General features: G+C 44.6%; 1 protein-coding gene across 1 annotated transcript in view; it reads right to left on the bottom strand.

Annotated features, from left to right (window-relative positions):
* Positions 1-14,631, bottom strand: part of LOC121404558 — a 62,119-nt gene that overhangs the window by 32,514 nt on the left and 14,974 nt on the right. The window lies entirely within an intron of this gene.

Below are 14,631 nucleotides of genomic sequence, written 5' to 3'. Positions count from 1 at the left end.
TTCGATGGGCGGCCTGGAATTATCGTATTTGCTAATATTGTTGTTGCTAATAATGTTGGTAGTATTATGTCGGGTCTTGTAATTATATGTGTATATTATTAGTTCAAATTTAGTGTATTTGTTTTCGAGGTCATTCTCACTGGATATGATCCTCAATTTTTCGTTCACTGTTTTATGGAATCTTTCAACGTCTGATATTCCATTTTAAATGGATGTGATTAGGATCTTGACATCTTCCGAGATAAGCCATGCTTGCAATGCTGCGCACATAAAGGCTGAATCTTTGTCGGCTTTAATTTCTTGGGGTTTTCCCATTTCATTATAGACTTTTAGTATCGCCCTTTTGGTTTCTAACCAGTCACGACTGTTCACTTCTATTAGTGTAGCGAATTTTGAGTATATATCGATACATGATAGGAACTGTTGGTTACCTATCAGATAGAAGTCCATTACGTAACGTTCTCGGATGTTTAAGACTTCCGGTGTTACTTCAAATGACAACTTGGTGTTTCTATGCTCGGTCTTGGCAATATTACACGTTGTGCATTCGTTTATTATGTTTTGTATCAATTTTTGGTGGTCAGGGTAGTAGTGTTTTCCCTTAAACCAATTGATGGTTTTCTCTATTCCAGGGTGAAGTAATTCTTTGTGGTTTTTCATTATCAATTCTTTGAATTCTGCGTAATTGGGTTCATAACTTTTGTGAAATTGTTTGGACTGATAATTTCTAAATACGCTTGTTGGAAAATTGGGAAATCAGTCTCGTTATGGAAATATAATGCACTCTTTTTGGTACATAGATAATCCTTAATGAGTTCTTTAGCCAAGGTGTTGGTGATTTCCTTGTATGTGATTTTGATAATCAATTTATGGAAATAGTGTTGTGTAGTTACTTTATCTTCATCTCCCTTGATCAACTCAATCTGACGATTGAAATAGTTGATTGGTCGTTCTGTAATGGGGATATGATTGAGATTGTCTTCTTGCGCACTGTGTATTGTGGCGCCTGCACTGTCAGAGACTTCTCCGAGTAGATTTTCGTTAACTTTAACTCGGGAAAGGGCGTCAGTTACATGCTACACTCTTCCCGAGATGTCTCCAGCCAATACCTTCTAAGCTAATGTCCAACGAGGACACTATAAGAAGACCCCACTGTAAAGTTGTTGGCTAGAGTTGCCTAAACAATTGACTAGAGTTGCCTAAACAATAGACATACATAAAGCCAAAACGGAGACACCGATGACATAAGAAGGAATGGAGAAAAGGAGAGAGAAGAAGAGAAAGGAAGAAGTCCAGGTGTTCAACTTCTGACATTCATTCGATTGTCGACAGCAGAACGGACCAGAGACTAATAAAAGAGTCTCCACAAAAAAAAAGTCAAAAATTTAAAAATTAAAAAAAGAAAAACCAAGTTACAAATTGTTGCTGTTTCTTTGAAAAAACCACTCAACTACATAACTCGTCCGCTACATGGTTTTCTTTGCCAGGTAGATATTTGATTTTGAAGTCGAATTCGTTTAATTTGATCTTCCACCTTTGTAGTTTCATGTTTGGTTCCTTGAGGTTGTTTAACCATACTAAGGGCTTGTGGTCGCTAAGTATTTCGAATGTTCTTCCGAACAAGTATGATCGGAAATACTTAGTGGCCCAAACAATTGCTAACAGTTCTTTCTCGATAGCGGAATAATTGATCTCATGTTCATTCAGCGTTCGGCTGGCGTAGCAGATCGGTTTATGGTCTTGTGATAAGACTGCACCGATGGCCATGTTACTAGCGTCTGTAGTAACAGAAAACATTTTGTTAAAGTCTGGATACACGAGAATTGGGTCTGAGGTGATGAGTACTTTTAGTCTCTCAAATGCCTCGACATATTTCTCTTCTTTAGGATCTATTGTTGCTCGTTTCTTTAATTTGAGCGTCATAGGCTTGGCTATGTTGGCGAAATTAGGAATGAACTTCCTGTAAAATCCGCATAATCCTAAGAATGATTTGATTTGTTTCGTGGTTTCGGGGATGGGAAACCCTGAGATGGCTGTGATCTTGTTATGATTTGGTACTATTCTTTCGGGTGTAACTATATGGACCTAGGAACTCAGTTTCTTTCTTCAGAAACTCACACTTATCCATTTGTAGCTTGAGGTTTGCGTCTTTTCTTAGGGACAGAAGGTGTTCGTCCAATGAAGTGGAGAAAATTATTATGTCATCTAAGTACACCAAACAGTCTGTGAAAATTAAGTCTTCCAAAAGATCGTTCATGCATCTTTGGAATGTGGCAGGGGCGTTGGTTACCCCAAATGGTATTCGAGTATACTCGTAATGACCATGTTTGGTAGAGAAAGCGGTTTTCGCGATCGAGTTAGGTTCCATTGGGATTTGATGGAAACCTTTTGCCAAATCGATTGTGGTGAAGTATTGGCACTTTCCTAATTTGTCTAGGATTTCATCCATTCTTGGAGTTGGAAACTTATCCTTTATGGTTATCTCGTTGAGACCTCTATAGTCTACGACTAGGTTTAAGTTGAAGCGGAACCTGTCGGGATTGTCAGAGACCCGACACACCTAGGCCGGTTTCGGCCCGTTGTGATACCGCATATTACGTTCCCTTCTCCCTCGTGAGACCCTATGTTATCCATTATCCCATCCGGATGCCCTTATGAAGCCTGCGATCCGTCTGGGACTGATTGTAGACATGTCCGAAATGTCAGTTAGAAAAGGAGCGCCCAAGTATTTCAGTCTCCTTCTACTGAGAGCCGGACAGGAGCAGAACAGGTGTTCCACAGTCTCCTCCTCGTCCTCATCTCTACAGCTTCGACAGAAGTCGTTATATGGGGCGCCCAGCCTGCTTGCATGTGTGCCTATTAGCCAGTGTCCCGTGAGAGAGCGTATGACTGAGCTGCACCTACTCCTACTGAGTTTGCAAAGCTCATCGGTGCGCTTCTTATTGATATTAGGCCATGTTTGCCGAGTTACGCGACATAGTGACACGGTTTGCCATCTGTCATTTATTAATCGCTTAAAGTGTTCTTTTATTTTGAGCTTGCAGGTGGCCATTGGCATACGAATATCCTCCTTATCATGGAGAAGGGGGATTGTTGTGCCAGCTCTGGCCAGCTCGTCCGCTATGCAGTTGCCTTCAATGTCCTGATGACCCGGGACCCATATTAGGCTGATGACGAACTGATAAGCCATCTCATGAAGAGATTTGCGACAGTTTGCCACGGTGGCCGAGCTTGATGTTATCGCATTCAGCGATTTGATCGCCGCTTGGCTATCACTATAGATATTTATATGAGTTGCCGCAGGGGCTATTTCCTGAAGACAGCTCAAAGCCTCCTTGATCGCTATGACTTCTGCTTGGAAGACACTGCAGTGATCCGGGAGCCTGAAGGACTGTCTTATGTTCAGCTGTTCGGAGTAGATTCCTCCTCCGACCTTGTTGTCCAGCTTTGAGCCATCAGTAAAGATTCGAATGGCTCCCTTTGGACCAGGTGGTCCCTCAAGCCAGATGTTTCTGTGAGGGATGATTGTCTCGAAGGGGGTATCTGTATACTCCCTCGGAACGCAGTAGTCCGTTTTTGTGGGGACGATTTTGTTTCCATTTAGGATGGACGCATGACCGGTGTGATGTGACACCCATTGGTCAGAGTCTCTAAGACGGATTGCTGCCATTTCTGCCTGCTCCTTACCTGCAAGGTCAAGGCTCTGCAAGCATAGGATAGCATTTAGCGCATCCGTTGGTGTTGTGCTGAGAGCTCCACTGATGCATAGGGCTGCAGTGCGCTGCACCTTGCCCAGTTGTTTAGTGATGGTCCCCTTCGATAGGGCTGGCCACCACACTGCGACTCCGTAGAGTAGTATTGGTCTGACTATTGCCAGGTAAATCCATTGGACTATTCTTGGGTTCATGCCCCATTTGAGCCCAATGGCTTTCTTGCAAGTGTAGAGGGCTATCGTAGCCTTCTTCACTCTGTCTTTGATGCTCAGGTTCCAGCTAAGTTTTTTATCAATTACCAACCCTAAGTAACTGGCACTGTCACTGAATGAGAGCCTACATCCGTTTAGTATTGGGGGGTTGAGGGACGGGATTTTGTATTTGGTTGTAAACAATACAAGTTCCGTTTTAGAGGGATTGATTCCTAGTCCACGCGACTCTGTCCATTCTGAGAGTCGCGCGAGCTTTGCGGTCATTAGATCGCAGAGTGTTTGAGGGAATTTTCCTGAGAAAATAATGGCAACGTCGTCCGCGTATGCTACCACCTTGCAGCCCCCCCCTTCCAGGTCACACAGTATCTTATTGACTGCTATGTTCCATAGAAGGGGAGACAGGACACCACCTTGCGGGGTGCCTCTGTTGACATACCTAGACTGAGTGGACGATCCCATTGATGATGTCACTGTCCTGCAAGTGAGCAATTGATCTATGAGCATCATCAAGTGACGATCCACTCCCAGGTCAGTCAGGGCCTCTGTGATGGCTCCCGGTATGACGTTGTTAAAAGCTCCCTCAATGTCTAGGAAAGCGATTAAGGAGTATTCGTTGACTTGTAGAGATTTCTCTACCGCCGAGATTACTTCATGGAGTGCCGTTTCCGTGGATTTTCCTTTTCGGTAGGCATGTTGAGCGCCTGACAGCCACTGAGGATTTATAGTTGTCCTCAGCTGCAGCCCTACTAGTCTCTCAAAGGTTTTGAGAAGAAAGGACGATAGACTTATTGGTCTGAAGTCTTTTGGGGTTGTGTGTGAGGGTTTCCCTGCTTTGGGGATAAAGACTATTTTAGCCTTTAACCAAGCTCGGGGGATTTTTCCCACTGTCAGTATCTTCCTGAAGATACTTTGCAGCCAGTTGATGGCCATATCCCCGGCTTTTTGCAACTGAGCCGGAATGACTTGGTCCGGGCCAGGCGATTTGTAGGATTTGAAGCTGTTTACTGCCCAGCTAATATTCCGTTTTGTGAGGATGTGCCCCATCGAGGTTTCCGGGCCTTCACTTGGGGTGTCTGCCGGCTCGATGGTCGTACACCCAGGAAAATGAGTATCGAGTAGAATGTGTAGGGAGTCCTCACTAGAGTTAGTCCACGTACCATCCGTTCTCTTGAGGTATCCCACCGAGGGGGATGTTTTTGACAGGATCTTGCGTAGCCTTGAGGCTTCTGACGTGTCCTCATTTCGGAGCAAAATTTGTGCCAAGAGGCCCTTTTTGCTCTCCTTGTTTCTTTTTTGTATAGGGTTAGCTTACTTTTGTAATTTTCCCAGTGCGCTTCCTCGCTGCTGCTTTTGGCTCTGTTAAAGAGAGTCCTGCAGTCTTTCCGGAGGGTATCTATATGTTTAGACCACCAGGGGGGTTTCTTTTTCCCTCTTGGTTTGGTTGGGGTGCAAGCTGCCATGAAGGCCTTGTTGCAAGCTTCCGTGAAATTGTCCACAAGACGATTGAGATCGTCTTGAGTGTCAGGGCATTTTGGGGCTAGGGGGGAGTAATTCCTCCATTTTTGCACTATACATATCCCAGTTGGCTTTCCTTGGGTTAGTATAGCTAGTGGGTATGGTGCTTTCGAGCGATAGGATTGTCTCGATGTACCTGTGGTCGGAGAAGGAGTGGTCCTCTCAGGACTCTCCAACTTTTCATTATGTCTGACAGTTTGTGAGACACTAGAGTGAGGTCAATAACCTCTTGACGGTTTTTTATGATAAAAGTGGGGTCATTACCCCGATTACCGATAATTAGGTTGGAGTTCAGGATGAAGCTGAAAAGTGACTCACCCCTTGCATTTGTATCCGAGCTCCCCCATTGGGTGTGATGAGCGTTGGCATCGCAGCCTATTAGTAGGCTTGTATCCGACCTCTCGCTGTCTCTGGCAATCTTGCGAACGAGGTCACTGGGAGGATCGCTTTCCTCGTGAGCCATGTAGGACGACACCAGGTTTAGGCGTGTCCCTTGTAGCTCTAGGCTAGCTGCCGTATTGTCGCCATTGCTAAAATTGTGGAGCAGAAAGATATTTAGGTGCTTCCTTGCTAATATGCAGGTTCTAATTTTACCTTCAGTTTGGGCTACAATCAGCTTGTAGTCCTTCGTCGCTAATCCACAGACCCTGCCTCCTACCACCCAGGGCTCTTGGATTAGGACTATGTCCCCCTCCGCTTGCGACCAAGCGGAGTATCAGGGCAGCAGATGCTGCTTACAGTGGTGGAGATTTATCTGCAGAAGCCTCAGAGACTTCATTAGAAACGTTCTCCACCACTGTTATGTCGGCGTCAGAGTCGTCGAGTATCTCGTCCCGACACAACGCCTCAAAATCGAGCATCAGCTCCGTCTCTGAGGAGTAGCTCTCCAGGGCCGGCTCCGGCTCCGGGTCTACTTCGGGTGCCTCGATCTCCAAGGCAACGTCCTGCTCAACTGGGTTGTTGACAGAACGCGCCTCGGTCGCTGCGTCCGACTTGTAGACCTTCATGGTCACCGAGCTGAACCCGAAGTTAAGCTCTCCTCTGGCTGCCTCGATCGGGGCTAGCGATTCCTTATTTAGGACTACCACTGCCTGATTTGTGGGGCCCTTTGATGCCTCCACTTTGACCACCCTCCAGTCTGAGGTTGGCAGTGTGGGGTTGCATCTTTGCAGCATCGTGAGGATCCGCTCGGGCTCCTTGAAAGTGGCCGGTACCCATATACGGGCCCTTGGCCTACTGGGCACCTCGCTCCAGTCCACAGCGACGAGCTTTGCCCCGGCGTAGACCTCACCGATTTGCGCCACCGCAGCTTTGTATAGCTTTACGGAGCGCTCATCCTCGCAGGCTACTACCTTGATGCTCCCCTGGAACCATCCCATGTCTTTGCAGACTGGGGGTGGCCCGGGATCCTTTTCAAGAAGCTCGAAGCAGCGGTCGGCCAGTGCCGCTTCCACCCACTTCCACTGGCTTCTGGGTATTTTCCCCTCCGCGCTGCCTTTGTCGAGAACGCCTATCAGCGTCCTCTCCTTGGCAATCTGCGCGAAGGATACATTTGGTGCGACCCTGGATCGCTTCGCGACAGGTCCGGGCGTCTCTTGAGAGCGCTGCCTCTTCGGTTGGGCGGCCACCTTCTGTGGCTCCATACTGAAGTTGGGCAACACCACCGAGGCCCATTCCACTTTCTTCAGCCAGTCTGCTGTTGGACTGACTTCTTGGCTTGTGTTCTGCCGACGGAGTATGTGCCCAGCACTCCTCTTTTCGGCATAACTAAATCTTTTGGTTTGGACGCTGGTTGATGGCAAGCCATCACCCGCCGCTTCACCAGAAGGTTGAGCAGCCGCAATATTGCTTAGCTGCCCTACCATGGTATCAGTTTTGGGTGTTGTCTTTCCACCCATCCCAGGTTTGGGATGGGACCCACCCGGATTCATACCCGCGTCCTTCACCGTGCAGGTCTTTCCTGCGTCTGAGCGGATCGGGCCAGGCCTTTGGGCCGCTGCCTTCTCCCGCTTGGGATTTCTCCCTGCAGGCATTTGGGGAGTGCCTCTCTCGTTTTTGTTTTTGTTTTGTTTATATTTTCGTTTTTATCCATGTAGTTCCCACGAGCTGCAGAGAAGGGGAACGGTCCACCCCGGCAGAGCTCTGCGTTACCCGGGTAAGGCATAATTAGAACAGGGGGCTGCCAAGTCCCTGAGCTCTCCGTTCACGACTGGGCTAGTTTTTATACCGGGCCCCCAGCCAGGCTGACTCTTGGCACGGGTCGAGTGACACCTTAGTCCGGCCCGGTGTGAGGTGAGTGTTGGGGCTGGGATGTGGGTAGGTGTTGTGTAGGGATGGGATTGTGTGAGCTACTTAATGAGAGGCGGCACCACAAGCGCATCGTCAGTGTTGCTGCGTCGCGAACACCCGCTGGCTGTCCGGGACTGCTTATTTTGGGTACTCTCCCTCAGAGCCAACTTAGTTGATACTCTTTAGGATGCCCGCTTATTCGCAGCTGACCTACCCACTAGGGTAGGCCGTTCGCTATCCGCAACCTGCGACCCGTCCGGTGGCCTCAGCTAGGCCCCCTCTGAGCCACCTCAAAGCCCAATAGGATCATCGGATAGTCTACGACTAACCTGTACTTCTGTTTTCCGGAAGCGTCTATCTTCTTCGGAATCATTGAAATGGGGGAGCAGTAAGGCGATTTCGATTTACGAATTATTCCTTGCTCAATCATTTCTTTGATTTGCTTATTGACTTCTTCGTCATGTATTTGGGCATACTTGTATGGCTTTCGGTATACCGGATCTTCGTGTTGTGTTTGAATCGGATGTTTGACAGTACTTGTGAAGGTCAAATTGTCACCATCTCGGAACTGCACATCGCTGAATTCATACAACACCTTCTTCAACTTTTCTTTCTCTTCATCGTTCAGATGCTCAAGCCTTAGCTCGTGACATTCCCTTAGTTCATTATCGATAGCGGACGTGAAGTATTGATCCCCTTCTGAGGATGAGTTAAGGCACTTCTGTGCGATAATATCTTCTTCCGAAGATGTATCTTGGCACTTATGTGCGGTCTTAACCTTTTAAATTGCTTCTCCACTAATAATGATTGGGAATATTCTTTCTCCTAACCTTACAGTATTGTCACTGTAATTAATTATGGCTTTGCTAGCCATCAGATATTCTCTTCCTAGAAGGATATCGTAGTTGTCCGAGAAGTTATACAGGTAGAACTTCTGCTCACTGGGACAGATTTTGTTGGGGGGCCTAACTATACTTTTGGTTAACTTAACTGGTCCGTTGATGGTATGGACCTTGAGGTTTTCTATATTTATGGGGGCATTCGGAATGTTTTCTTTTATGATGTTTATTGATGATCCCGAATCCACGATACCTCTGAGTGTTTTGTTATTTAATTTTATGTTTATATAGGATCCCCCTCGGTTTCTTCCCAAGGCTGTTTGATGAAAATTTACATCCATTTTCATCTGGTCGCTTTGACTTTCCCGAATCCTTTTAGTAGGTTGATTGGGCCTGCTGCCACTAGCTTGGTTCTGATTCATTTGATAATTAGCTGGATTCTGTGCTTGACCTTTATTCAAGGAGTTACGAAACTCCTGTTGCAATCCAGGATTGCTATTATTGTTTCTAGATGTACCTGAACCAAATGGATTCTGAGCCTGTTGTGTATTATTACTAAAGTTTTGGTAATAATTCCCATTATTCTTCTGAGCGGACTGCTGTGGTTTATGCTGATCTTTATTGGTATTCTTATTTTATATCTTAGCTTCGTATAAGCCTTCTTCTTGAGCGGCTTTTTTAAGTTTAGACAGTGTTGTTATGTCTTTTCGGACTAAGGTCATAAATGTCCTATCGGGGAGTTTACGCGATATTACATCTTTAATTGTATTATTTAATGCGTTGTGATAGATCAGGGTGTTGGCTGCACTGTTTTCTAATGCTAGCTTATTGGTAACTACAAGGACTTTAGTTTCTAGATCTTCTACAAACTTACGAAGACTCCCGTTGAATTTTGTGAAATAGATTTGTCGCAGAAGTTCTTCGTAGGGTGTGTGGTCCTTGAATTCGTCTATCAGAGCATTCTTCAGTTCCGTCCAGGTGTTAGGTTGCACCAATTGTGAGAGTCGTTGTGCTTCTTCAGTCAGCTGCACCTCGACTGCTCCAAACAGTATTCATGTATGTACTCAACGCGTTTAATGAAGGAGCTCAGCTTTCCAGCTGATCCGTCATAGGCTGGCACTTGTCGAATTGACAGTAGTGCTTGATTTAGGTGAATTTCACTAAGGATTGCAGGTGGTAATGCCATTTTGATTTGTAGTTCACTTCACGTATTTCACTCAATGGATTATTTACTTGTCGATTTATTTAAATCGTTGCTGTTGGTGATTTATATAATCGTTGCGATTTTGGTTTACACAATTATTGTTTTGTTTAACGTTTGTGTTTGGCCTAGTGCTGCGTTGCACCTAGGTTCTTTGGCGGATTCTCTTTGTCTAACTTGCTTCGCTAATCACCAGCAATCTAGTCGTATAGATTGCTTCTAATAGATTAGTACTGGAACAATAACGTTAGCGTCTGTAAATCCTACCGGCTGCGCCAATAAGAATTCCCGAGTTCACAAGTAGGTTTTAAAATATAGGACATAGGATATGATAATGAATTCCCCAACTCAATGTTAGAAAGTCTCAAACGGAACTGTCTTCTTGTTCTCGAATTATTGATCTCGAGACCTCTGTTGGGAAGCTTAAAGCTTATCTCCTTAAGCTTTCGGCTTCGGCTGATATTTCGTCTTCGTGATTGAGTGATGATGGCTTCGGCTGAGAGAGGCGAAGCTTCGGTTGTGAGAGGTGTTGCTTTGGTGAGAGCGGCTGATAAGCGATGCGTTGGTCTATGTGTGGGAGGCTTGGGAGATGCGTCGGCTTGGATGAAACAGGCGGCCGCAGCTGGTGATTGGTGTCAGCTTTCATCTTGAGAACTCACTTGTTTACAGAGTTCTCCCTTCTATTGGAGTGTGGGACTGATTCTGAATTAGTCATAGTGTGGAGTGTGGGAACGAGCTGATAACGTATTGGTCAGCGACGTTCTATTGCATTCCCGAGTTTTGGGTTGCATGGGACTTCCTGTTGATTTCGGTATGGACGAATCATGCGTTGTTTATTCAGCTGTTGGGGTAAGAAGATAAGAAGATAATATGTTTATCTTATTTCATATAGATGCGAATACATGGGTGTAGGGTGAGTGCTGGGCATATACATAACGTGTATGGTTGTGGGTGTGGTTATGAATATGTCAAGTGCTTAACGTATACTTAATGCGTATGTAGGTGTAGGGCATTATGGATATGTTACTATATATAAGTATAAGCTTATTTATTTAGCTATAAATGAATACATTGCATATTGCCTCCTTTACATTTTGATTACAGGTTGGACATTTTATATTTTTATTTAAATCTTCATCTCTTTCTTCAAGGAAATTTTCGTTTTCATGTTTGTCAACAATCTTTTCCCAGTATTTACCACAAATAGAAACGTGGTTGCTTGGGCGCAATAAAACAGATTTTCTGTTCTCAAAACATACGTTACATAAATTGTGTTGGTTAGCAGTAGAAAAAACCGGTATCGCTTGAAGAAGACGACGAATGAGACGAATTAAGATCAGTTTTCACTTTTTTCCTTTTCCGAACTGTGATTCGAAAATGTGTCATTGGAAAACTTTGAAAACTGATTATTTATAGAAACAGTGCGCGCTAAAAAGCCCTTCACATCGATTTCTTTTTTTTTTCAAACAGTTCCATAGCATCCATGATTTTTTGTGCACGGTCCTGAAAATATATTTCAATGGTTTCATAAGTATTTAATTTTATTATATATATTCTGACAACTTACATGTAATTTTTTTGTCTGTGGTTGATTTCCTAATCCCCCGTTCTGGAAAAGCAAAGCGAATTCGCGACTTTTTTCATATTCTGCATCAATTAGGAATTGAACAAACTTAAAGAACGAATTTTATTGCCCAAGATTATAAGCTTCAACAGAGCTTGTGGTTCTGGTCGAGCTATTGAATACTGAAATCTTCTCAGCTCCTTCCTAAATGTCAAATTAAATAATACATTAAATATGTTTTATATCTGTATATATACCTTCAATTTATTTCAAATACGTACCTTTTCAAGCCACTGCCTCCTCAAGGTAGAGGAGAATTACTCTGCCATGGAGAAGGAATGTCTAGCCATCGTTTAGGCCGTCAGAAAGATGCGCTGCTACCTCGAAGGCTACCATTTTGACGTCATCACCGACCACGTCGCGTTGAAATGGTTCAACACGATCGACAACCCGACGGGACGCATCGCACGCTGGGCGCTGAAACTCCTACAGTTCCGTTTTGACATCCACTACCGACGTGGAAGCGAAAACGTGGTAGCAGATGCCCTGTCTCGTCAACCGGTGGAAACACTCCAAAGAACAGAGGAAGACCGACCCACCTGTCCTTGGTTAAAACGGTTACGCAGGCGAATACAAGCACAGCCCGAAAAGCATGCAGAGTTCCTCATCATGAACGGGCAGATTTATAAGCAAACAGGAAAACAATCCGCTGACGAGGATCCCATCCAATGGAAGCTCTGCGTCACTAAGGAGCACCGGCGACGAGTACTAGCGGAATGTCACGACCACCCAACGGTTGTCCTAAACTTAACTTAACTTCTAGCTTTTTTAATTATCTTTTCAAAATAGCAAAGTTTTTTACAACCAGACGTAAGATACTAGAGTTATGTGAAAAAAACAAGCGCTACCTCTGAAAAAAAAATTAAGACCGCCACCTATTTATGTTCGACAGGCAAATTGTGCTGAACTGGTCAAAAAAATAACTGATACAATTGGCGCAAACACATTCCATGTCACGTACATAAAAAGGGGTAATATAAATGAAACAAAAATACAAGTCAATGACGAACAAAACTATCGATCAGTTGCGAAATATCTCGAAAATGAAAAAATGAATTACTACACCTACCAACTTAAAAGTAGCAAAGGATTACAAGTGGTTATCAAAGGAATCGAACCAACAGTCCCAATCAATGAGATAATAGATGGACTTAACGATAAGGGCTTCGAAGTCAAAATGGCAATGAACATAATAAATAGAAACAAAATTCCTCAGCCAATGTTCAAAGTAGAACTGACACCTGAAAGTATGCATATAAGGAAAAATGAAGTTCACCCAATATACAAGCTTCAATACCTACTGCACCGTAGGATCACCGTTGAGGAACCACACAAACGAAATGGACCGGTCCAATGCACAAATTGCCAGGAATATGGACACACGAAAACCTATTGCACTCTACGGGCAGTCTGCGTTGCCTGTGGTGATGTTCATCTCACTGAGGCCTGCCCCGTAAATAAGGAGGACCCATCTGCCAAAAAATGTAGCAACTGTGGGGGAAACCATACTGCCAACTATAGAGGTTGTCCTGTCTATAAAGAATTGAAAAATCGCCTAAACCAACAAATAACTGCAGCTCGTAACCCGGTCGTCCGACAAAACTTAACATATATACCATCAACTACGACTCCAGGAGTTTCTTTTGCTCAGGCGTTAAGTTACAACAACGGGTCGTACGCCTCAGTCTCTAAGCCGACACTTCAACCAACCACAGCTGGAATAATGCAGAATCAGGCATCAAATCAGATCCCAGAAATCTCTGCCCAACATACCCCTGCTAATCCATCCCAATTGCCTAGTGGAATTGAGTCAATGCTGGTAACTATAACAAATACAATGGTAGCAATACAACAAACGATGCAGGAGCTTATGCGCAACCAAAATCTCCTCCTGGAGCTCCTAATCAAACAGAAATCTGTTTAAATGTCCTGTCTAAATATATGTTTCTGGAATGCAAATGGCATTTCTCAGCACAAATGCGAGCTCTTACAGTTCCTCGCTCAACACGACATTGACGCCATGCTCATATCAGAGACTCACCTAACAAATAAAAACTATTTTCACCTCAATGGCTATAACTTCTATGCGACAAATCATCCCGATGGTAAGGCACATGGAGGTACTGGCGTTCTGATCAAGAATCGCATTAGGCATTATCCATTGCCTTCATTTGCTACACCTTATCTACAGGCAACAGCAATTCATATTGAAATTCAGAGCGGCTACCCTAAACCTAGCCGCAGTATACTGCCCACCACGTTTCTGCATTTCCGAAACAGAATTTGTAACATTCTTCGACCTACTAGGTTACCGATTTATAGCAGCTGGTGACTACAATGCCAAGCACACCCATTGGGGATCTAGACTTACCAACCCGAAAGGAAGACAACTATATAACGCTATAATAACCCCACGAAACAAGCTAGACTTTATCTCTCCGGGCAAGCCCACATATTGGCCCACAGATCCAAACAAGCAACCCGACTTGATTGATTTTGCAGTTACACGAAGGGTGCTGCAAGCTCAGATTAATGTAGATCACTTAACAGATCTATCATCGGATCACTCGCCCATTCTACTTCACCTTTACGACCATCCACAGCATTCGGAACGCCCACACTTTCTAACTTCTAGCAAAACAGATTGGCTCAAATACAGGAAGTACATAAGCTCTCATATTGATAGCTGCCCAAACATTAATTGTAAAGATGACATTGATAGGTCAGTCGAAGCATTGGTTTCCTCAATGTCACTGGCGGCAAAACACTCAACACCAATATTAGCATCTAATAAACATTCCAACAGCAGTCGTATTTCTAGGCACATTGAAGTGCTGCTACGCGATAAAAGAAGGCTTCGCCGAGAGTGGCAAGCACACAGATCACCTGCATCGAAAGAGCGGCTAAAAATAGCCAACCACCTACTACGCAAGAGCCCTAGAAGATGAAAAAAACCGAGCTCAAATATCCTATATGGAGCAACTCTCCCCAACTAGCAAACGATTCCCACTGTGGAAAGCAAAATCAGGCGTATGCCCACCAATCGAGAGTGAATCACCTTTGCGTACACAAACAGGAGAGTGGGCTCGCAGCAACAAAGAGAAGGCAAATACATTTGCCGTCCATCTAGAAAACGTCTTCAAACCGCACCCAGCAACGAATAGCTTTGTGCTCCCACCAACCAACAATCCCGAAGCTACTCCGCCTATCATATTCCAAACAGGAGAAGTCACAAGGG

The sequence above is a fragment of the Drosophila obscura genome, unplaced genomic scaffold (genome assembly GCF_018151105.1).
Source record: "Drosophila obscura isolate BZ-5 IFL unplaced genomic scaffold, ASM1815110v1 contig_214, whole genome shotgun sequence".
NCBI lineage: Eukaryota > Metazoa > Arthropoda > Insecta > Diptera > Drosophilidae > Drosophila > Drosophila obscura.
This window is presented reverse-complemented; position numbering and strand designations above follow the sequence as displayed.